The sequence below is a fragment of the Zalophus californianus genome, chromosome 15 (genome assembly GCF_009762305.2).
Source record: "Zalophus californianus isolate mZalCal1 chromosome 15, mZalCal1.pri.v2, whole genome shotgun sequence".
NCBI lineage: Eukaryota > Metazoa > Chordata > Mammalia > Carnivora > Otariidae > Zalophus > Zalophus californianus.
The window spans coordinates 68,146,729-68,172,341 of NC_045609.1; the positions used below are offsets into that span (position 1 = coordinate 68,146,729).

The 25,613-nt window shown below is 40.3% G+C and overlaps 1 long non-coding RNA gene across 1 annotated transcript; it reads right to left on the reverse strand.

Annotated features, from left to right (window-relative positions):
- Window positions 1-8,091: 8,091 nt before the first annotated feature.
- Window positions 8,092-14,249, reverse strand: LOC113920866. Its single transcript, XR_003519406.1, has 3 exons — window positions 14,163-14,249; window positions 10,267-10,380; window positions 8,092-8,183 (listed from the first exon to the last, which is right to left on the reverse strand). It is a non-coding gene; the product is annotated as an uncharacterized LOC113920866 (long non-coding RNA).
- Between the last annotated feature and the right edge of the window lie 11,364 nt (window positions 14,250-25,613).

Below are 25,613 nucleotides of genomic sequence, written 5' to 3' on the forward strand. Positions count from 1 at the left end.
AAGATAACAAAATTAGAATCTGAGTATTAAAATCAGATGGTCACAGACTCATTGAGTCCCTATGGTATGCTACCTCTGGCATTACAAGAAAAAAGGAAAAGAAGGCATGTACTCTGTCTTCAGGAAATTTATCATATAAATTATACATATATGTGTGTATGTGTGTATATATATGTACATACATATATACATTATTTATTGCAGACTTGTTATGTGATGAGCACCTCAGAGATATCATCTTATTCTTCATATGAGCTCTCTGTAGTTGGCATTATCACCTCCATTTTACAAATGATTAAACTAGACAATAGGTACAAACTATGTACGATCCTGAACATCAAGTCACAGTACTGAGTGTGCACTGTGTGCCAAGGGGGGAATGGGCAGGATGTGAAGCTGGATGCACTCTGTATGGGACTTTGCAGTCTGGCTAGGAAACTGAAACTAACACACAGGGCATTTCAGAAAAGACCACAGGATGGCCCCCCTATTAAGAACAGGCAATTAAGGTAGGAAACAGAAACATCTACTTTGCAAATTTTCCAATTAGCACTTGTATCAGAAATGGATGTTAGAAAGATGAGATGGAAACCAAGACGTCCAATCTGTGGAAACTTTCTACAGAATAGAATGTGTAGTTGGCATCTATTAAACTTTTTAATATTATTATTTAAGTATAATTGACACACAATGTTACATTAGTTTCAGTTGTACAATATAGTAATTCAACAAGTACATACATTATGCTATGTTCATCTACCTTCAGTCCCGATACATTGCTGTTACAATACCATTGACTTATTCTTTATGATGTGTCTTTTATTCCCATAATTTATTCATTCCATACCTGGAAGGCTGTATCCCCCACTCCCTTTCACCCATTTTGGTCAACCCTCAACCCCCTCCCTTCTGGCACCCATCAGTTTTTTTCCTCTGTATTTATAGGTCTGATTCTGCTTTTTATTTGTTTATTCACTTGTTCTTGTTGTTTCAGATTCCACTTATGAATGAAATGATATAGTATTTGTCTTTCTCAGTCTGACTTACTTCACTTAACATAATACCCTCCAGGTCCATCCATGTTTTCTCAAATGACACAATCTCATCCTTTTTATGACTGTGTAATATTCCATTATATATATATGTATATATATATCACACATATATATTATATACATATGATATTATATGTATCACACCCATATATGTTATATACATATGATATATATGATATACAAATATATATATAACTCTTTCACATCTTTCTTATCCATGTGTTAATCGGCAGACACCTAGTTCACTTCCATCTCTTGGCTACTGTAAATAATGCTGTAATAAACTAGTGGTGCATGTATCTTTTTGAATTATTGTTTTCATTTTCTCTGAGTAAATACCCAATAGTGGAATTTTGGGATCATATGGCATTTCTATTTTTAATTTTTTGAGGAACCGTCATACTGTTTTCCACAGCGGCTATACCAATTTACATTCCCACCAGCAGTGTATGAAGATTCGTTTTTCTCCACATCTTTTCCAACACTTGTTATTTCTTGTTTTGTTTTTCTTTTTCTTTTAGCCATTCTAACAGGTATAAGGTGATATATTTTTGTGGGTTTGATTTGCATTCCCCTGATGATTAGTGATGTTGAGCATCTTTTCATATACCTGTTGGCCATCTGTATTTCTTCTTTAGAAAAATGGCTGTTCAGGTCCTCTGTCCATTTTTTTAATTGGATTGTTTTCTTGGTATTGAGTGGTATAAGTTCTTTATATATTTTGGATATTAACCCTTTATCAAATATATCGTTTGCAAATATCTTCTCCCATTCAGTAGGTTGTCTTTTTGTTCTGTTGATGGTTTTCTTTGCTGTGAAAAAGCCTTTTATTTTGGCGTAGTACCAATAGTTTCTTTTTGCTTTTGTTTCCATTGTCTCAGGAGACATATCTAGAAAAATGTTGCTATGGTCGATGTCAGTGAAATTACCACCTGTGTTTTCTTCTAGCAACCTACAGATTCAATGTAATCCCTATCAAAATACCAAGAGCATTTTTTACAAAACTAGAACAGATAATACTAAAATTTTTACAGAACCACAAAAGACGCTGCATAGCCAAAGCAATCTTGAGAAAGAAAAACAAAGCTGGAGGTATCACAATTCCAGATTTCAAGATACACTACAAAGCTGTAGTAATCAAAACAGTATGATATTGACACAAAAATAGGCACATAAATAAATGGAACAGAATAGGGAGCCCAGAAATAAACCCATGATTATATGGTCAATTAAATCTATAACAAGAGGGGCAAGATTATACAATGGGGAAAAGATGGTCTCTTCAATAAATGGTGCTAGGAAAAGTGGACAGCTACATGCAAAAGAGTGAAACTGGACCAGCTTTTAGCACCATACACAAAAACAAACTCAAAATGGATTAAAGGCCTAAATGTGAGACCTGAAGGCATCTGTTGCACATTTGATCTGTTCCTTCCTAATGCAAACCTTCTGTCTTCTTCATGTAAATCAGGTATAGCAACCAGTCGAGGGGCTCACCATTCATATCTGAGAAATGAGAGAATATACACCAATCAGCCAAACAGAATACTTCCTTGAGTCGGACTGACAACCCTTCTGGGGGGCTGTAAATTCTAAGGGCGATTTAGGGCTGTAGCTCTGGAGATCAGTTTGTAACTAGCAGGAGAAAGAGCTTGGCAGAGAAGAACCCAAGCAAGGCTCACATAGTTACTTATTTTCATGCTTTTATGAGTTACTGGGAGGTTCACAGTCTGAAAAATTCACAAGAATCAAATTTAACGAAATAAAAACATTTCTAGCATAGACTCAGAGACTCAGAGACAGACCCAATGATGTTGTTAGAACGCCTGAAGGCAGGAGTTGGGCTTCTCAGGTTTATTTGCTCACTTACTTGTTTAGATTAAATTAGTTTGACTCAGGTTTTTGATACTAAGAACCAACACAGTCCTGATTAACACAGAATGGAAGGAAGGAAGGAACAAGATGTGGAACCACACATCATGAGCCGGAGCCCTCCAGCTGAAGACCTGGAGAAATTACCAAGAAGGAGTGCCTTTTCTTGCACCGTGTTTTGAGAGGCGACTCCTTTGACTTTAACTATCCAATTGACAAAACAACATTATGCCTTCACCCCCGTGAAGGAGAACTTGCAAAGTTCCAAACTGAGAAAGGACTTCGAGATCTCTAAACAAAATGTAAAGCCCTGAAAGACTAATATTTATCATTAAGCATCCAAAATGAATGTTGTTCCATTTTTCTTATAGAGAGAGACGTTCAAGTGTGTTAGAAACCAGGAAGAATGCACTTTTCAATAACCAAACATCATTTATTTAACTCAAACCATCTGTTTTATTATTTCTTTTTTAGGAGACATTTCACATCCTGCTGCTTTCAAGAGAGCTGCTGTCTTCCCGGTCTATAATCCTCTCATCTCTTCTGTTTCTTCATTACTTAATTAGTCCATCTGTCAGCCAATCCATCTTTCTCTCTTTCCTCTTTTTTTTTCTCCTCATTTTCCACCTCAGAAAGAAACTTCTAACTGAACTAGGCAAATGACTCCTAGATAATTATCTTCCAAAAGAAATATAATGTGTTTTTTATGTATCCACCAACTGACATATTCTCTATTCCTCAACCTACTCTCTACTGAAAGCAATGAGTTGCCTGCTTTTACATCTTAAATGGAAGTAAACTTTATTCTTTAGCTCTGGCTTCTAACAGCCATAACTTATAGTAATAAAGGTTAATATATTGGGTGGAAGGGAAGTAAATTTAAGGTAATAAGGAGAATGATCCTTTATCATTCATGACAGATCTTCTGTAGGCAGTAATTAAAGAAGAGCTTCAGGAACCATAAAAACATAAATAAGATTCCTGATAAAAACCTTTATTGTAGGTAGGACTTTTTTTTTTATTGTATTCTGGACTGAGCTGAGAATACCCCATAGGCTTTGTTAAGGAACTTTTTTGGAAATCACCCAGATGGGAAAGATTGAGTAAACAATGGTGGGGTCCCTGTTAATGGGCAGTTCTGCCCTTAAGTGTGCATCAAAATATGGAAAGGACTTAGAGGGAGCTACCAAAGCTCTTTAAGTTTGGCCAGAATAGATCCCTGAGGAAAGCCATAGACACAGGGACCATCTGGACCACTTCAAGAGTCCAGAGGAGAATAAACACAGTGGAGGTGGCAAAATGTGTATGGCTCTTGTGAAGAATAAACTGTGGCCAGCCATCCTTAAAATCTGCTGAGGTCTGGGCCATGCAATGAGAATACGATAGGCTGGCAGCAGGGCAACCTTCTGGCCAGGTGGAACCTCAGAAAAGGTGATAAAAGGTCTTCTCAAAAAGATTCTCACTTGAGATGAAACTTCCTCCAGTAAAATCACAAGATTTCTTCTCTTCACAGATTATAGGGTATGCGATTTAGAGGAAGGCACACCTGGAAGGGGTATTTTCCTTTTCCTTCTGACCATAATGCTTGAGGAAGAAGGAGCCAAAGAGAAACATTAAGAACAGGAGTGAATGGCCCAGAGAGAGGTGTGACAGGAAGGAACATGCTGGCAGCAGGAAGACCTAGACCCTGTGCATGCCTCACTCATCCTCCCTGCACAACAGGGGGGCGTCCAGTGAAGCCAGGCTAAAATACATATCTACAGCCTCGAAGGGAGAAGGACAAAGAAGAGGCAGCATAGAATGCCAACTTGCAGCCCAGGGACAGGAATAAGTAGAAGCTGGAAGAGAATGTTACACCAAGGCTGTCTGTCTTAGTCCTTCTCAAAGTCAAGGGCAGGTCTGGGGAGCTGGACGTTACTTGCCTTTTGCATGAACTCATCCATTTTTGCACCATTTAGCAGTATTACCTTCATCTTTCTCCCTTTTCCTTTCATGAATCAATGCATCTAAGCACACACTCTCCAGAGCATCACAGGGCTGAACCAACCCATCTCAGTTTAACACACTCCATTGAAAGCCACAAATACAGGAGAGAGTATAAACTGGAGTCATTAGAACTGGGTTAAGGGAATAACTTTCCCCAGGGTGGGAAAAGCAAACCCACTTTCAGCTTCACTGGGCCTAAGGAAGCAAATGACCCAAGAGCAACTGGGCTTTAGGCTGAGCCAGACAATCTGGGGTTACAATTCCAACTCCACCCCTTATGCCTTATTTGGCAATGGGCCCATTTGAGCATCAATATTCCCATGGGTAAAAGAGAAATAATAACACCTATCTTGATGCTGTTGTAAGGGTTAGTCATAATGCTCAGTCGGGAAAAGAGGCATTTTATTTTATTTTTTTATTTTTATTTTATTTTATTTTATTATGTTTTACATTTATTTTATTTTATTTTATTATGTTAATCACCATACATTACATCATTAGTTTTTTTTTGTCTTTTTATTTTTTTATTTTATTGTTATGTTAATCACCATACATTACATCATTAGTTTTGATGTAGTGTTCCATGATTCATGGTTTGTGCATAACACCCAGTGCTCCACGCAGAATGTGAAAGTCCAAATAATACCATACTCTTTTTTTTGTTTTGTTTTTTAATTTTTTATTGTTATGTTAATCGCCATACATGACATCATTAGTTTTTGATGTAGTGTTCCATGATTCATGGTTTGTGCATAACACCCAGTGCTCCACGCAGAACGTGCCCTCTTTAATACCCATCACCAGGCTAACCCATCCCCCCACCCCCCTCCCCTCTAGAACCCTGTTTGTTTTTCAGAGTCGATCGTCTCTCATGGTTCGTCTCCCCCTCCGACTTACTCCCCTTCATTCTTCCCCTCTTGCTATCTTCTTCTTTTTCTTTTTTCTTAACATATGTTGCATTATTTGTTTCAGAAGTACAGATCTGTGATTCATCAGCCTTACACAATTCACAGCACTCACCATAGCACATACCCTCCCCAGTGTCTATCACCCAGCCACCCCATCCCTCCCACCCACCACCACTCCAGCAACCCTCAGTTTGTTTCCTGAGATTCACCAACACTTGTTATTTTTCATTCTATTATTATTATTATCATTGTCATTATTATTATTATTATTACCATTTAGTGGGTATAGAGTGGTATCTTATGGTGTTGATTTGCATTTCCCTAATGACTAATGATACTGAGCATCTATTCTTGCTTATTGTCTATTTGTATATCTTCTTTAGAGTATATTTATTCAAGTCTTTTGCCCATTTTTTAATTAGGTTGTCTTTTTGTTGTTATATAATCTGAAGATTAGACCTTTACCAGATACATGATTTGTAAATATTTTCTGCCATTCTATAGGGAGTTTTTTCACTTTCTTGTTAATGCCCTTTGCTGTACAAAAGTTCTTAATTTTGATGAAGTCCAAAGTATCTATCTTTTGTTCCTTGTGCTCTTGATGCCCCACCAAGCCCTTTGATGGCTGCCTGCCTCTCAGTTACCACTGGGTCCCGCATTTTCATGACCTTCTAGTCCTCTTCTGGTCTCTTGAGCCTACTCAACACAAACCTCATGGATTGATTTATCCCTGTCCATCCTGTCTTGGAGCCTTCCTCTGTCATTCTCCCTTACCTTGCCTGTCAAAGGTCCCTTCATGTTCCCTTTCTCAACCTCACAATCCCCATATTTTCAAAGTATCTTTTTTCACCCTTAGCCAAGAAAGAAGTCCAAGCTACTTCTATTCAGAAATTTAAAACGAAGAAATTTCTTTCCAGATATTTTACACCCTTCTACTAGTGAGCTCTACCTTCTTCCTTCCACCAACAAAACTTCATGAGCCAGCCCCATTGACATGCCCCACATTCTTACCCCTTTGTAGTCAAGCCTTGGTCACACCACTGAAACTGCTCTTGGACAAGTCACCTGTGACCAGTTTGCCAAATTCTGAGGACACTCTACAATTTTACTGTGGCTGGTCCCCTCTGCAGCATAAAACATGACTTAACCAATTCTTTTTATATTCTTTTATCCCCCATGTGCTTTTGTGACACAAACTTCAAGAGGCAACAATATCTGGGAAATGGTTACGGGTCCCTAACACTTACTGAGCACTCACCATAGCTACACTTTACCAGAGGAAAAAAGGATGTTATCATTATGAGCATGTATTTTCTTCCCATTTTATAACCTGGCTTATGGACATAGCCTTGAGATTCACAAACATGAAGCCTCTTTGACATGGTTTGACATGAAAAAGCAATCTTACATACAAAGGGTATAATTCTGTGAGGAGCCCTGAGGATTAGGGAAATGAGTATTATATGTTTCACTAAGTGAGTACCATTCCATACATCCTTCAGTGGGTAATCGATGGCCAGGAGATCAGGAGAAACACCAGCCAGAGCTCAAACATGAACAAGTTTTAGGAGTGGTGCTTGCTCAAACAGATAAAAAATAGAATCTACAAAGCCCTTAGTGGTTAACAATTTACAAGAAGATGCCCTGATTTATGATGAGATTTAACTGTGAGCTTCTTTAAATGAGCAGCTTTCCTCATGTCTCTAAGTGTTTATTATTAGCACATTAGCTAGAAAAGAATCTGAGAGAGCTTAAAAGAGCTTAGAACTAAAGTGTAATTATACTGATCCACTGAGAATCAATATAAAACAAAGAAGTAGTATTTCTAAAGTGGTTGATTAGCATCAGAAGAAGCAAATGCTCTTGACTTAAAACAATTCAGTACGCAACCCAACCATAAATGGCCTGAGCATAATAAGACTTCATTTTCTCATGAACATAAAAAGTCCTAGGGTAATAGTTATCACCCCATGTGGCTTCACTCAGGAGACAAATGACATCCTTGTAGGCTCCTTTCTGTGTGTTGACCCCTTTCTCATCTTGTCATGACAAGATGGCTGCAGAAGTTCCAGGCAGCATCTGTTTATTCCAGGAGAAAAGACACACATGTCTCTCTCCTGATCACCTCCGTCAAGTCCTCAGATTAGCTTCCATTGGTTCACATTGGTTCTATGACTATCATAGTATCCAGTTTTTTGTGGCCAAGGGATTGGAGTGTGCTAATTGGCTCAGACCTAAGGTCAGATGCCCACCTCTGGAGTAGGAAGTGATCAGCTTCATCCAAAACAACACTCTGAGAGTAGGGAGCTGGGGAGCTCCAGACTATTCTTTACCAAAAGCAGAAGAAATGAAAATTGGATAGCTAAAAGGAAAAAAAAGAATAAATTTTCACTATTCTTAGCACATAAATGAATTTCCTGAGTTACAGTTTTGGTGTAATGCTAGAACCAAGCACAATTCTCACGCCCACACCTGAGACAGATGCTTTTGCACCTCCCACTAGCAGTGGAATGTTTAGCCTTGCTACAAGACAGCCACCAGGCGACTCTCCCATATAGCATATGCTTCCAATTGCTGTGGACATCTTCTACTGGGAATCCCAAGAAAATTCTTTAGAGGCTAAATCCGTATATCTACACATACCTTCTATATCCTACCTTACCACCTAGTGCAATCCCTGAGCATACAAATGAACAATATTAACCTGGCTAGAGATGGAAAGAGAAAGGACAAAGTTTGTTTATCTAATGTTCCAAGATGGAAGAAAAAAGAACATTAAATTATCTTGTGTGGATTTTCCAAGTGATCTGGGATTTAGCATAAGAATAATTCCAAATTCAATAATTTAGTGCAACCAGAAAAAAGAATGTGATTCTATGTTTTAGTCTTACTGAAAATGAGTGAGGCTGCCAGTTCCCATGTCAACAGCAGTATTTTGGAAGCTAAGCCGGTGGGTGAATCCTGCTGTGTGTGTGGATTACTACATCTCGGGTTTCCAGAGCAGGGGAGTACTTCTTGAGGCCAGTTATGAAAGATAAGTAAAAGAAAGTAGATCTCTGGCTTTTGTCTTCCCTCCTTTTCACTTCTTCCTCCCCTTTGTACAGGTTTTGGTTGTTCTCACAAATGCTACACTCAGTCTTAGCTCAGCTTACCATCTTTGCCCAAAGTAGAGCTGGTCCACACTATTTCTGGCCAAAGTCTTTGATGGAAGAAAAGACCCAGTGCCAAGTGTTCCAGAAAACTACCTGTTCTAGAATGACTTGGGTACCTTCTAGATAGATCAAGAAATCTTCATCTAAGACTCCACAATGCAGCCTTGAGAACCCAGCATCTCAGGTCTTCCCTATACTCCTTTAGAAGTAGCAACATAAAATTATAAATTCTTTACCCCCAACCATCCATCTAATTCTCCATCAAACACCTCTAAACACTGTATTTGTTACCATGTCCTCACATTAACACATACTGCCCCCAATTTTAAAAATTATTTTTTTAATCTCCAGCCATTAGTCAAAATCCTGACCGTATTACCTCCTTTCAATCATATCACCTCTTTCTGAGATCATTCTTTTCTATACTGGTAACCTATTTCATGAAACCCTACAACATTTATCATCAGGATTACCTGTATAAATGCTTACTCATGTAATTTCTGTTTTGCTACATGTTTCTTAAGTTTTTCATGTGCTTAGGGTCTAAGGGGCTGGGCCCATCATTTGGTATCCCCCCACTTCCACCTAGTTCATGCTATATGAATTACTGGATCACCCCAATTTTTCTCTCAACTCTACAATTGTTCTCAAGTTGTCATATTTCTCCAAACACTGATTTCTGATCCATCTGTCCAGTAATCCTCAAACTTCAATATCATCAGGGGGAGGGGTGCCCTTTAGAAGGCAGACTCCTAGGCCCCACCCCCAAGAGGCTGTTTTAGCTGAGTTTGAATAGATTCAGCAATCTGCCTTTGTAAAAATGTCCCAAGTGGGCTCCTTGAGATTCTGATGCAGGTGACAACATTTGGAAACAGGCCTCTAGAAAATTTTCCCGATTCTATCCATAGGGCTCCTTGGGCATCAGGAAGCACTAGAGCAAAGAATAGAAACCTCTCTGTCCCTCTAGTCTGAATGTGTCTGCTGCCACACCAGACCACATAGTCCCCCAAAGGTCTAGCATAGGAAATAGATAAAAGGGCCATAGTTGGGGGAATCAAGGGGAAGAACTATAGAGAACAGGAGTTTTCCACACCTGGCCGCTTCTGCATCTCGGATGATTAATTGGCCTAAGTTCTGGCACAGATAAAACTTCCAGTTTGATGATTCAACAGAAGTAAAGCCACGTGTTTAGGTGGCCAATCAATTATGCAAGGCTTTCGGCAGCATATAAAAAGGACATCAATTTGTATCCCATGGCATTGATCCATCAAGGAAAGCATGAAATGTGATTACCTTCGTTCAACTGGAGCAGGATGTTGAGAAGTTCAGTGGCTCATCTAGTACTCATCAGCAGCCCCTCCTCACCAGTGGCCCCTGTGAGACCTCCAGTTTGGGATATTCCAGGAACTGGGGACAAGGAAAACACATGAGCCAGGTTAGGTGTGGCAATGGAACACAATGGGAGGAGCCTGGCCTTCAGCGTCTGAAGGCCTAGATTCTTTTTCCCCAGTCTGCACAAAATATCTGTTGAGCTAATGTTTTTAAAGCATGCTGCCAAACGTTTTCCTTATTTTTCTCATTTACTTTGCTGAACAGTGCTATGAGGTAGACACTGCCAATATCAACAACTTCACTTTAAAGTTAAAGAAATCAAGTCTCAGAAGTGTTTCCTGCCCATTGTTATACAACTTTAAGTGACAAAATTGGAGTGTTTTGACGCCAGGAGTTTGGGCCCCAGGGGTTCAAAAGGCACTTCACTCCACAGCCCCTGCCTGATGCAGGTATTCCTTCTACCTGCATCTAAGATGTGTAAGTGGGATTATACCAGCTTTATCTGTTGCACAGGATTGACCTAAGGATTCATGTCAAAAGGTAGATATGGAAATGCCTGGAAAGTACGTGATACCATCCCAGTGGCATCATGGCAAATGCAGATGTCTATAGAGGGCAAGCAGATGATTTGGAGAATGTGAGCCCCATCTCAAGGCACCAGGCTCCAAGGAGGTCAATCCCATTGTTACAATGTAGCAGTGTAGGCCAAGAATAACACGATTTCCAATATTTCAAAAGAATCCATAAATTCATAGTTTTATGTGAAATATTTTTTTAAATATTCGTCCATATTTAAAAAAAAAAAAAACTTTGCAGATCAGTAAAACAGATCTGGAAGGACCCTGGCTTGAGACATATGCATATAGAAGTAAAAAGACTTAGTGTTAAAAGGATGCCTCACACTAGGAGATAGGAGGTAGGTACTATATACATTTGTACTTGGATAATTCAATTAACCTTCTGGTGCCTCCATTTTCTGATCTTTTTTCCCAGCTTTATTGAAATATAATTGATAAGTAACATTGTGTAAATTTAAGATATACAATGTAATGTTTGATATATGTATGTATTGCAAAATGATTACCACAATATGGTTAATTAACATACTCATTACCTCACATAGTTATAAGTTTTGTGTGTTCCTGAGAACTTATAAAATCTATTCTCATAGAACTTTTAAATATACAATACACTATCGTTAACTATAGTTACTATGCTGTACATTACAACCCTAGAATTTATTCATCTCATAATTAGAACTTTGTACCCTTTGACCACATTTACTCATTTGCCCACCTCCCATCCCTCACCTCTGCAGATCACAAACCTGTTCTTTGTTTCTGTGAGTTTGCTTTTCTTAGATTCGACATATAAGTAAGATCATACAGTATTTGTCTTTCTTTATCTGGCTTATTTCACTTAGCAGAATATCCTCAAGATGTATCCATGTTGTCACAGATGGCAGGATTTCCTTCTTTTTTATGGTTGAATAATATTCCATTGTATCTATATACCACATTTTCTTTCAACCATTTATCCATGTATGGACCCTTGTTTACATGTCTTGGCCATCGTAAATAATATTCTGATGACTACAGGGGTACAGATACCTGTTGAGATAGTGATTTATTTCCTTTGGATATATACCCAGAGGCAGATTGCTGGTTTATAAGGTATGGTAGTTCTATCTTTAATTTTTTGAGGAACCTCCCTACTGCTTTCCATAGTGGCTTTGCCAATCTAATCTTTAAAATGGGTCCGATGGAAGGAAGTTGGGTTTGGGACATTATCTCAGCCTCCTACCCCCATCACTGTTCTACAACTAAAAATCTTATATTTTTGTATTAAGGGTTTTGGTTTTGAGCAGCTTGTGTTATATCTGAAGAGATGGAAAACCAAATAAAAGAATGTGATATTCCTTTTGATGCACCTTAGAGAAGAGCATCTTTTGTCCACTCTTGCCAAGGGAAAGGAGAGGTTGGAGTGAGAATGTAAACTTCAAAAGCAGGTCAGCTCTGAGAGAACAGGATAAGTACAGCACTTGGGAATCTAGCCATGGGATACATTTGGCAGGGGTTAGATAAGCAGTGGAGGAAATTTGAGAACTGGGACTTTGGTGCAAAACGTGCTCATTTAGAAAAGAGCACTCTAGGGGACATGGACTGTGTTTTCAAATATTTGAAAGGCTGTCAAATAGGAAGAGAGGTAATCTATCCCATGTGTCCCCAGGAGTAGAATTAGCATCAGTGGGGAAAAAGAGACAGTTTTTGGTTGAGTACCAGAAGCATTCTGAAAGTTGCCAAATATGGACAAGGCTACCCCGAGTAGTGGTGGGTTTGCTGTCCCTGGAGGTATTTAAACAGATGCTAGAAGTACACTTGTTGAAGACATTACAGAAGGGATTTTCCTGTTAAGAGTTGGAAGTGGATGAATGAGGAGAGTAGAAGTTCAAGACCCTCAGCTTTATCCAAGCCCATCCAGCTTCCAAGTCTAACTGCCCATCAAAACCACGTGGGAAGTATATTTCACATGGATTAAGCAGAGAGATCCTGATTCATCAAAGTTAAGAGAGAGCCTGAGAAATCTCTGATTAGCAAGTGATCCCAAGTGATGCCTGCAGGAATAGCAACACTCCCATCTTGAGGGTTAACTTGCCTCAAGATAACACACTCCTTACTTGCTGACCTAAGTTCCTTGATCCATAACAGAACTAATTTACTTTCTTTGAGATTTACAGACCATTGCCTTGAGGAATGAGGACAGAAGTTTCCCAGGCCACAGAGTCCAGCAAGTCTGTTTGAAGCCGCCTCAGATTTCTGATTAGCCCAGCAATTTTTTTAGGAAAATGTTTTTCTTTTGTTAGGTCATACAACTGACTTTACTAACTTCCCTGTGCATCTGTAGACCTTGCCCTCCTTTGCAGAAAATACAGAGTCCTCCTGCACATCACAAAACAGACACCGGACCTCCTCCCACAACCCCCGAGCACTAAGATAATGCCCCTAGCTGGCACCATCTGGTCTGTCTATAACCAAGACATGTTACAGACTACTGTCTTCCCTTTATTAATAACTACCCTAAATCCCTTTTTAAAAACCCAGAGCCAGGCAGAAGGCTGGTAGTTGGCTTTTGGACAAGAGTCTGCCTTCTCCCCAGGCTGCCGGACTCCTGAATAAAGCTCAGATTCCTTTCCAATCGAAAGTTTTCTCTTGAGCATTGGCCTTTCCTGGGGTTCAGTAACACAGGCATTCTATAATTTCTTTTCAGTTTGCTTATCTCAGTACATCCTCATCCATCCCTGTGTGGTTTGTGTGAGAGGACATTAAGGATTTGAGAGACATGTACCTGGTGAGTGACAGAGCAGAACTGTCAGATATGTTTTACTCCAAAGCCTCTTATCTACTATATATACACAGAACCACAAGTGTTTCTTGCCTACAAATAAGGTCTGCTCTTAGGATCAGGAGTCATGGGAAGACACAAAAGAGGTGCCTCCAGGAAGAGAAGTGTACCACTCCATGTCTTTGAGCACCACGTCCTGCAAAATCTTAAAAGCAAAAGTTGTGATTGACAGGATCCAGCTTCACTCTTGGGCTCTGAACGGGCTCTGTGAGTAACCGAGTATAATCAATTCAAAGGACAGTATAAGGGGGAAGGGAAGAGGTAAGAGGTAACCTAAAAGAAATAGATTTTCCAAGTGGGATAATATTTATCTGATTAATGCCTTGGGCTACCTACCCATGTTTAATGAAACTCTGATTTCAGAGCCACACAGAGTTTTCTATAAGGAACTGGTTGGGCAGAAATGGGGTGAATATGTAAAGCAAAACCAATAATACAAATACAACTACAGTGACCTGTTTCAGAGGAGGGGCAGTGCCCACGGTGTTGTAAATTTCAATTTCCTATGCGTCCCCAGCTGCAGAAAGGCAGAGCCAGCCCGTTGTGATGATCAGGCAGCTCCGTTCACCTCTTCAGTTATTTTTTCCTGCAGGATAGACAATGAAAATAAGAAAGTCAATTTTCTTTTCATCTCAAGCAGATTGAATTTTGCTAAACTAAAACAGGCTCTGAATAAGTAAAGGTCAGCCCAGCCTTGGATCTTTTTCTTCATTAACAAAAAATCAACACCACCATTGTTGCTTCCAGGTCTTTTAACTAAAGATACGTGGAGATGCCATCAGCAGGGGCCCAATGAGGCATGCATTACCTTGTCAAAACCATGGACAGCTGAGGCAGGAGACAATTACTACTTATGTCAGTGTGTATGTATTTTCATATAGCATGGTAAATATATTTACCTCGTTAAATATCATCCTTAATATTAAGACTAGAAAAAAATACTTTCTGTAAAGAACAATGTGACCATTGTGTTATCCAACTCTGCTTACTCAACTGTTCTGTGTCCTTCAGATACAGGAATGTCAACAAAGGAAGTTGGATGTGACATGTTGTGCTACTTTTCTCTTTACCAAAGTTTTGAGCTATGCTAATAGTCTCTCTCTCTCTCTCTCTCTTTTTTTTTTTTTTTAAGATTTATTTGACAGAGAGAGCACAGCGAGAGGGAACACAAGCAGGGGGAGAGGGAGAGGGAAAAGCAGAGGCTTCCCGCGGAGCAGGGAGCCCGATGCGGGGCTTGATCCCAGGACCCTGGGACCATGACCTGAGCCGAAGGCAGACGCCTAACAACTGAGCCACCCAGGCGCCCCTATGCTAATAGTCTCTTAATGGCACAAAATATGTGTGGGATCTTCAGAGAGACTGCCTTAAAATTCTGTCAGCAAATGTAATCTGGAGAGGGAAGAGAAGGAGGAGTCAGAGACCAGTAAGGAGACTGCCATGATGAACCAGTAGGGAGCAAAAGAAAGAGAAAGCTGCAAATGAGAATATAACTTGTTTCAGAGGCAGGTTTTGTGCTAGCCCCAAGGCAGGATCAGGAAAAAGGAAACACAAAAAAGAAAATGAGGTAATTCTCATTTGTATAGGGACTCAACAAACATTTGCTAAATGGAATAGAATTTGGCAGCTCATCCGATAAAGAAGTTAAAGCTGATTTTAAGTTTGACGTTTACACGACTATAATATTAGTGGTAGGTGACGCAGAGAAAATTCAGGTTTAGGAGTAGGTGGAGACCAAAGCTTGGTTTTAACTAGTTGGCTTCACCAATAGTTGCCATTATTGGTGCAAATCAAAGGTATATATATACATATATATATATATGTACACACACACACACACACACACACACACACTCTAAATTGTGAGGTGTCACTATAACATCAACCAGATACTTTTAATGAAATGTCATTATAACATGTAAATATGGTCTCCATATTTAAGAAATTGGGTGGAAATTTTTAATACACTAAGCTCTTTTTAAAATGTCAACTAAGGGACAACTGGGTGGCTCAGTTGGTTAAGCACCTGCCTTTGGCTCAAGTCATAATCCGAGGGTCCTGGGATAGAGCCTGCATCGAACTCCCTGCTCAGAGGAGAGTCTGCTTCTCCCTTTCCCTCTGCACCGCCCCCAACTCATGCTCTCTCTAAAATAAATAAATAAAACAAAATAATAAAATAAAACAAAATATCAACTAAAAATCAGAGAGTGTCATCTGGTAGATGGTAAGATGGAAATAAAACTTAATGGTTATGTAGACAAAGGATAATCATTATTATCAATTTTTTTCCAGCCCACGAAATTATTTTCAAGGAGAATAAAATGATGTTTTAGGATAACACATCATTCAGAGTCCTGTTGGGAAAATTAAAACCACATTCTGTTTCAACAGAATTAATTTAACAGAAGGGATTGGTAAGGTTATTACAAGGTCTTCAAGTAAGGGAAAGCTAAACTTCTCAGACCCAGGAAGGAAGGTCACATCTTCTAGCAAGAGAGGCTCAAAGAGACCCAGGGGACTGCGATTCTCAGCTTCACCTGTGTCCAACCAAATATGTCCATTTCACCATACAGGCTCTTAGTCTTTCCATATCAGTGCCCTATCTTGAATTAGTGAAACTGTAAATCCAACCTAGTTTGTAATTTTACAACATGCACCACAATTAAATTTATGGTGTGATTTTCAGTGAGATTAGATCCACAGCTAGATTATTTCTATCTCTGATTTTTAGAAAATTGCTTTTATGAAATATAATGTAGTACAATAAAATAAAAAATTATACAAAAACATCAAACATTAAAAAATTGCATGGTAGTGGGAGTTTTTTTGAGATTGGCTTATAATGGGTTTTCCTTTTTTCTAAAAGGATTCATCATTTATAAGAAAATAGTGTGTCAGAGCCCAAATGCACTAAATCATTTAATTTGTTTATATTTTTTAAAATTTGTTTATAAATTAAAGACTAGAGACTTTTGGAATTCCTTGCTTGGAAGTCTTATTGTCTTACCTTCAAACTTACCTGGTGGCTAAAAAAAAAAAAAAAAAAATTGAAACTATGCATGGTGGTAAATGTTAACTAGACTTATTGTGGTGATCCCTTTACAATTTATACAAATATCTAATTATTATGTTGTATACCTGAAATTAATATAATGTTATATGTCAGTTATACCTCAATTTTTTAAATTTTAATAATAATTCAACTAAAAAATAAAACCTTACTTGGTGGTGATAAAACATTTTTACAAAAATAGCTGTTCAGTTTTCCTTTTATAGGAGGTGAAGAGAATCAGATATATTATTGCATGAGTTAATTAATGTTCCCCACATTCTCTGGAATCCAGACCCAGTAGAAAAGAGGATTGCCCTGGAAAGGGTATGAGGCAAAGTAATAAGGAAGCAAAAAAAGAATTAAAAAAACTAAATGTTGCGAGCTAAACTTCAGATTGAAAGCATGGAAATCTGGTTTCATGCAAACCCTTGTTGACAATTACAACAAGAATTGCCAAGTAATCCTGAACGATCAGAAACAAGGGCCATTAAAGTTGTCTTGTGTAAAAGGAAGACGTTTTGCAAAAGATTCTCAATCAGAATTTTTGGTGGCTGTGTTTTAAAAATTTTGTCCCTCAAGAAAATCCCCTATTTGATAATCAAGTTTAGGGATTTTGAGAAGAAATAAAAAGCAGGAAAACAAGCTTCTTTACACAAAAAACTGGGATTCAAAATTGCAGATACTTCCTTCAGGTTAAACGACATATTCTTAATTCTGGAGATAGTAATCCTCCTAGAAAGAGCAATGTGTCCAGTGACAGCTGTTGTGAAATCCTAATGAGAAGATAATAAATGGAAATGGGTCCCACTCTCAATGTTTGTCACTCTTGGAAAAGTAGAAAATTTAGCAGATTCAAAAAAAAAGCAAAACGTTCATTTTCTTACATTTACCCTAAATATCAGCTTCTCAGTAGCAAGATCTTTTTCATTAAAAACAAAAAATTATCAGTTAGGACGCCTGGGTGGCATAGTCAGTGAGACGTCGGACTCCTGGTTTCAGCTCACGTGGTAATCTCGGGGTCCTGGGATTGAGTCTCCATCAGGCTCTGCACTTGGCATGGAGTCTGCTTGAGATTCTCTCTCCCTCTCCCTCTGCCCCTCCTGCTCATGCTCTCTCTCACTCTCAAATAAATAAATAAATCTTAGAAGAGAATTACTAGTTAGCACTTTGTTGTTCATGCAGGATTTCTTGGATTTACAATCATATGAAGTAGCTAGAATCAAGTCACCTTACTGTTGGTGTGATTTGGGGTTTGGCTCTGTCACCATTGTTTGGATCAGTGTTACCAGATGTCTTTATGTGTTCAGGCTGCTGTAACAAAATAACATAAATAAGGTAGTTTATAAACAACAAAAATTTATTTCTCACCATTCTGGAGGCTGGGAATTCCAGGGTCATGGCGCCAGCAGATTCAATCTGGTGAGAGATCACATCCTGGTTCATGGATATCACCTTTTCATTGCATCTTCACATGGGGGAAGGGGTGAGGGATGTCTCTGGAGGTGTCTTTTATAAGTGCACTAGTCCCATTCATAAGGGCTCTACTCTACCTAATCACTTCCCCAAAGCCCCACCTCTTAATACCATCACCTCGGCGATTAGGATTGCAACATATGGATTTGCTGGAGCGGGGAGTGACACAAGCATTCAGACCATAGCAGCAGATCTCATGCCAGTGAGTGCTCAGCTGGCAAGATATACCTTTAAAAAAAAAAAAAAGATACACCTTTCAAATACTCACCTAGAAACTGACAACCTCCATCCAGCTAGCCAAGAAATAACAATGTCCTGGCAACCTGTGGATATGCATCTTCATCCCTGCTAAAGCTGGACCCTGACATTCTGTAACCTCCCACGAGGAGCCGATGAGCACTGAAAGCCAGCAGTGGACAAGACACTGGCTCTGCAGATTCCAAGATAAGGCACAGCACCTGTCCTCAAGATGTTCATAGTCTTCTGAGGGGAGAGAAAAGACTGTGCAATGAAGTAAGAGCTAAAATAAAGGTTTCCCAGGTTATGGAGGGAACACAGTGCAGGAGAGAGGATGGAGTGGGATGGGGTAGGCAAGTCAGAAAATATTTTTTAAGATATATGGTCTGATTCTTGAAATATGAAGGGGGCTTGTAAGGTAGATAACAAAGGAGTGATAGTATTAATACCAAGAGCCAACACATGTGAGCACTTATTGTGTGCCAGGCACCTGCTAAGTGAGTTTTAAGCAGTACTACATTTAATACCTCACCATTGCTATAAGGGACACATTATTATTATTATCCTTATTTTATGGATAAGGAAATGGAAATTCAGAGGAGTAAGTGATAGAACATTCAAACCCAGACTATCCAGGTCCAACACACCTGTGCTTAACCTCCTGGGTCTTGCCTTCTGTATAATAGTACAGAGGGCATTGCCCTGTGGATATTTTACAAAGACATTCAAGGTCAGATAAATCTTTCAGCCCATCTTCTCATTGTTCCTTGTGTTCTAGACAAGGACAATGAAATAAATACAGAAATCTAGAACCCATCCTATCCTTGAGGATCTGCCACCACCAGGATCTGTCAAACAAGACAGAGAACTCCACTGTCCAGTAGAATTTTCCACGGTGATGGCAACATTTTATAACTGTACCTGCAATGCAGTAACACCAACTACCTGAGGAACTGAATTATTCATCTTATTTACTTTTACATAATTTTAATTTAAATAGCCACATGGGGCTGGTGGCTGCAGTATTGAATATTGCAGGTACAGAGCATTCGAGTTGGAATGAGCCATAAATCACTGCTATCCTGTGAACTGTGAACACATAGTCCCTGCTCTCAGGAGCTTTGTAGCCCAGTAGAGGAGCTAGAAATCACCAAATGTTCACAGTATTAACCATATATTCACAATTGTTAAGTGTAATATGGTAAGGAGGTTTAAGGTACTATGAGAGCTTGTAAAAGGAGGATTTTACCTGGGCTAGGGAGTCAGGAAAGCTCAAGATCAATCCAAGAAACAAGGAATAATTTCAAATGAGCCAGCTCAGTAACCACCTGTTGCCCAAATAGAACAGGAAAAAAAAAAAAAAAAAGGCTCTTGCCACAAGCCAGCAGATGATGGGACCCACTTTGCAGAGAAGGAAGACAGGTTACCTGGCATGCATCTACACCCTCCTCCCAGGCCATAGCTTCACTTTCTCTTGTAGAGAGCTGTTTTGCGGGGCAAAGAATTTACTGTATCTTTATAGCAAATAACTTACTGACCCAGTTATGACTTTTGGCAGAATCGGCGGTATTTTCTATTTTGCTCAGCCTATGCTGACAAACGACTCCATTGAAATATTCTTTAAAATAAAGGCAAGGGAAGACTCTGAAGTTGGACAAGTTGAATATGGGAATACAACAGAACAGATTTTGCATGATTACTAAGACAACTTGGGATTTTTTTTATAACGCACCCTTCATTTTCCCTCATAGTAGGGAAAATGATAGCTACAAAAATTGGCTCGTTTTAGTACCAATCCTGTTTGCATGGCAGCAACATTTCATATTTTTTTAAAAAAGAAAAAGAAAAAAACTAAAATACTTTTTATTTTGAAGTATGTACTACAGATATATTTAGATTTTTAAGCATAAGCACAATAACTTAGAAATGATTTGGCATACCAAAAAAAAAAAAAAATGCCAACATAAAGACTGAATTTCAGGAAGAAGAAAAAAAAACGCATGTTGACCCTAAAGCAAAACTAACATTGGCATTTAAAATAAAGACCCTCACGCATAAGAAGGAGCAGAACTGTTGAACTATTGTGAAGAACTGTGAACACTCCCATTCCAAAATGCAAGTCTACACTTACGCTGATACTTATTCAACGCTTTTCTGAGACCCATAGCTATTCACAGAATAAAAGTTTCCAGGGGATTCACTTCAGGCTTCTCTCAAATAGAGTTGTCCTGGATTAAAGTGGAATTCAGCTCATAAAAGCTAAGCCACTCCACCCTCATCAGAGTGAACAAGTTCCTCACCTGCTAAGGGTGGGCTATGCAAAGTAACTCCCTTCGGAAGAGTATGGTAGAGAGAGGGGGGAAAAGAGTGACATCCCAAGAGAGAAAACTGGAAAATCATAAAACATCAGATAAATCCGAATGGAGGTCATTCTACAAAATTCCTGACCAACACTCTTCAAAACTGTCAAGGTTATCAAAGACATGTTCTGTCTGAGAAACTGCCCAGCTAATAGGAGCCTATGGAGACAAGAAAACTGAGTGTAATGTAGTATCCTCAGTGGGATCCTGAAACAGAAAAAAAAGGACATTATGTTAAAAAAGGAAGAAGAAGAAAACCTGAATAAAGTATGGCATTTATTTAAGAACAGTATCAATATTGGTTCATTAACTGCAACAAATGCACCATACTAATGTGAGATGTTATTAATAGGGGAAACTGGGTGTGAGGTATATGGAAAATCTCTGCACCATTTTGCAATTTTTCTCTAAGTTTAAACTATTATAAAATATAAAGTGTATTTTTTTAGCATTTTATTTATTCATTTGCCAGAGAGAGAGAGAGAACATGCACAAGCAGAGAGGGCAGCAGGCAGAGGGAGAAGCAGGCTCCCCACTGAGCAAGGAGCCCGATGCGGGACTCAATCCCAGGACCCTGAGATCACGACCTGACCTGGAACCAAAAGTCAGGCACTCAACCGACTGAGCCAGCCAAGCACCCCTGTAAGCACTATTTTATCCACAAGCCTTTGTGGTATGAGGCTGGTGTGTAGCCCCGGAAAGGTGCTTTGCAATTACCACCGTAGAAGCCGATTGCTGATAGCTGCTGTTTCACCTGTAATGGCTCTTGACAGGTGAAATTAGTGAACATGGCAAATACAATCAAAAGCAGCCCTAAGGCCGTGAAAGATCTTCTGCCCACCCAGGTGTATTTTCTGAGACTTCTTGAGATTTATTTTCTTTCTTTGGCTGCCATTCCCTGAAAATGATGGAAGATATTGTCCATCCAAGATTGTGCTGCTTTCTCTAGAAAGACAACATGCCCCTGCTGGCAGAGCCAGAGTGAAGAAGGAGGTCAGGAATGAGGGACACACTCTCACAGCCTGGCCTGCCGCTGCTTATAGAAGCTTCAACGTGTGCATCTGACACTATCTTCTCTCTATTAATGTAGATAAAGAGTTAACAGTTCTTTCTATGGGTTTCCAAAGAAAGTTTGGGTTCAGCTAATACTCGGATTTAAAATAGCCGAGTTTAGCTTTACTGCTTTATTATGATTCTCTCTGATTTAACTACATGTCATATTTTATTTAGGACCACCATGGGCCGGATGGCAGGGGACACAGAATGCAAGGAGCCCAGGTGGTCTGGACACGTCTGCTGCATCCTGGATTCAGCGGACTCCCATGGGCGCAGAGCCACTGTATCTGGAAATGAGAGGCGATTCCATGTTCTACAGTCCCTGGAGCCTCTATCTGGGATTGTCTCTCCTTCAACATGTGGGCTTTGGGTCCACTTGCCTCGTCACCAGCTTTAAACCCATCCAACCCTCTGGTGCAGAGATCTGACCTGCCGTGTGTCCTAGTCAGCTTTGGCTGCCATAGCAAAACACTGCAGACTGCATGACTTAAACAACAGGCATTTATTTCTCATATTTTGGAGGCTGGAAGTCCAAGATCAAGGTACCAACAGGGTGAGTATCTGGTGAGACTGCTCTTCCTGGCTTGGAGGCAGCCACCTTCTCCCTGTGTTCTCATATGCCCTTTTCCCTGAGCTTGCAGGGGGGAAGGAAAGAGAAATCTCTGGTGTTTTTTCCTCTAATAAGGGCACCGGTCCTACTGGATTAGCATCCTACCCTTATGAACTCATCTAACCTTAATTACCTCCTTAAAGACCCTATCTCTAAATACAGTCACATTACGGGTTATGGCTTCAGCCTATGAATTTTGGACAGGCACAACTCAATCCATAACAACATGGAAACATAGGACAAGTAATTTTAAGACTGTAATAGAAAAATCACTAGCTTTGGAGTAAGAAACGCTGAGTTTGAAACCAAGCTTACGGGGCCGGGGCGAGGGGGGCGGTCACAGAATACAGGCCACTTGGCTTCTCTAATTTGTTTCTAATATGAAAAATGAGGATAAAATCAACGCCTATAAATCAGAGTTATCATGAAGGTAAAATGTAACAAAGCATGTGAAAATTAATTGTAATTGTTAGCAGCCCTCAATTATAATAAATCATGAGCCCACTGGTTCTAGAAGTAAGTGCTGCAAAAATGGAGGAAACAAAAGAGAGAGGTAGGGCACCTGGGTGGCTCAGTCCTCAAGCATCTGCCTTCGGCTCAGGTCATGATCCCAGGGTCCTGGGATCGAGCCCCGCATCGGGCTCCCTGCTCGGCGGGAAGCCTGCTTCTCCCTCTCCCACTACCCCCTCTCTCTTGCTGTCTCTCTCTCTCTGTCAAAAAATAAATAAAAAATCTTTAAAAAAAAGAAAGAGAGAGAGAGGTAACAGATTCCAATGGTGCTTCAATCCATAGAGCAAACGGGACAAGCTCTGGGCAGCCCAGAGTGTGACCAGCTGTGCACTTTCTATATCCTTGCAACCCCAGAAGAAAGCAAGCTGCTGCCCCCGTCTGACTACCTTCCTAGTACAAAGCTCAGTCAGGGAAAATCTGCCCCCTATAGCATTTACCACTGCTGATGGAGGGAATTTCAGAAATCAGATTGAGGCCATTGAGTGCTGCTAATTTCCTGGACCCAAGCTTCAAGCTTCTAAAACTGAGACCTTCACTTAAAGGACTGATCAATGAATGGATGGGATCCCCCTGTAACCGGCGTTTTTGCTTTATACAGATAAATTTCAGTAATGGAGAGATTTTCTTTGATCCAAGCAAATCCTTTATTTCTAAGGCCATGTAGTCATCCAAAGCAGAGCCAAGACCCAGACCTGGCCTCCTAGTGTATAGTTGTCCAATGTATCTAACAAATAGTATTGAGCACAAGCTGTGCTGGGTTCTAAGAATACAACAAAGAACAAAGCCAGCTATTGTTCCTACCATCATGGAGCTTACACTCTGAGAGGAGACAAATATTAATCACGTCATTACACCTATTTTATTGAAGTTTATTATACACAAGTTATTAAATTTTATTTAAAAATAAAATTATTACTTTCAGAGGTATATGGTGTCCTGGGGGATTGAGGCGGTTGGCCCTGAGGGCCCAAGTGACATGAGAGCTGGGATCTGGAAGAGGGGTACCAGTTAGCTGGGTGGTGATTGGCAAGGGAGGAGAAGAGCAGATCAGGGAGAAGGTCCCATGGCAGGAGGAAGCGTAGCAAGCGTGAGGCCTAAAGCAGAGTGGTGTGGCCAGTGTGCGTGAAGCAAAGACAGAGGTGGGGTGTGGTGTGAGATGAGGCTGGAGAGGCAGGCTGTGGAAAAGCTACACAGGCCCGTACAACTCACGTCACAGATTTCTATTTTATCTAGGAGCAATGAGAAACCGTTAACATGTTTTAAGCTGGGGAAAGGAAAGGACATGATTGGATTTGCTTTTTTTGGATAGATCCCTTTGCTTATAATAGGGACCACTGCTCAGTTTGCAGGAATGTCGATTGGTGAGGCCCATATTAAGAGGCTCTGGTGGCTGTCCTGGCCAGAGACCACGGCAGCCTGGACTGGGAAACCGTGGGCAGGGATTCGCTGATTCATCAAATATTTACTAAGTGCCTCTATGTGCCAGGTTCTGCGTCGGGGGCTGGAAATAGGCAGAGGTCGAAAGATTTGAGTGGTAGTTAAGAGATAAAATAAACAAGACAGGCTCATGCCTGGACATGGAGAGCAAGAAGAGAAAGCTGCTACAAGTCATTTCTGAGCCCCTGCCTCATCAAATACAGAATGGATAGTGAAGCTGAAGAGCCCATGTCTGGGTGGAAAGATCGAGCATTCGGACTTGGTCCTTTTAAGTTTGCGATGCCTTTGAGACACTGTGGGGCGATATCAGGGGGACAGCAGGTGAAGGGAGTCCACAGCTCAGAGGGGAGGCGCGTGAGTCACTGGCACACGGGAGGTAGCGGAAGTCACGGACGCGGTGAGATCTCTCAGGGCGAGTGTGTGAAGTGTGAGAAAGAAGCAGAGCTCAGGGCCCACTCTCAAAGGACAGCCAGCACTTAATTTCTGAGGTTAGAGGAAGATGAACCTGGAAAGGAGTCCCCGAAAAAGAGTAGACGAGAGATAAAAGGAAAACTTGGGTAGTGTGGAGCCATGGCAACACGGAGCCAAGAACAGCAGAACTGGATCAATAGCGGAAAACTCTGCTGATGGATGGGTCAAGTGAGAGGAGGACTGGAAATGATTCCTCATTTTGTAACACGGAGACCACTGATCACGGCAGTGAGAGCAGTTAGAGGGCAGGGAAGGGACCGTAGCCAGACGGCAGGAGGAAGAGCAGTGAAGGACAGTGAGAATGTAAGAAAATCCCAGAGACGTTTGGCCATGAAGAGCAGGGGAAGATGCTTACTGGGCAATTTTCCTACTACAATGCATAGCTTTGTTTTGGCTCTGACATCCTAGGATCTCTACCTCTATATTCCCTGCTTCACAAAAAGCACATGCACTCAAACCTCAAGGTGTCATGGAGGGAGCCCTAGGGCTCAGCTGAAAGCATCCACCCTGGCTCTGAAATGCAGGTGAATATACTGCAATTGTCAATGTACCTCAGGGAATCAGTCCCCGAGAAAGCCATGGCCCATAGTCAGGCAGCTGCTTGAAAGAGTTCCAAGAATGAGAAGAAAACATTTGACAACCTGTATCTTTATTAACAAAATTGCTACTCTGGGTAATGTTTCCATATGAGCAAATGTTTCTG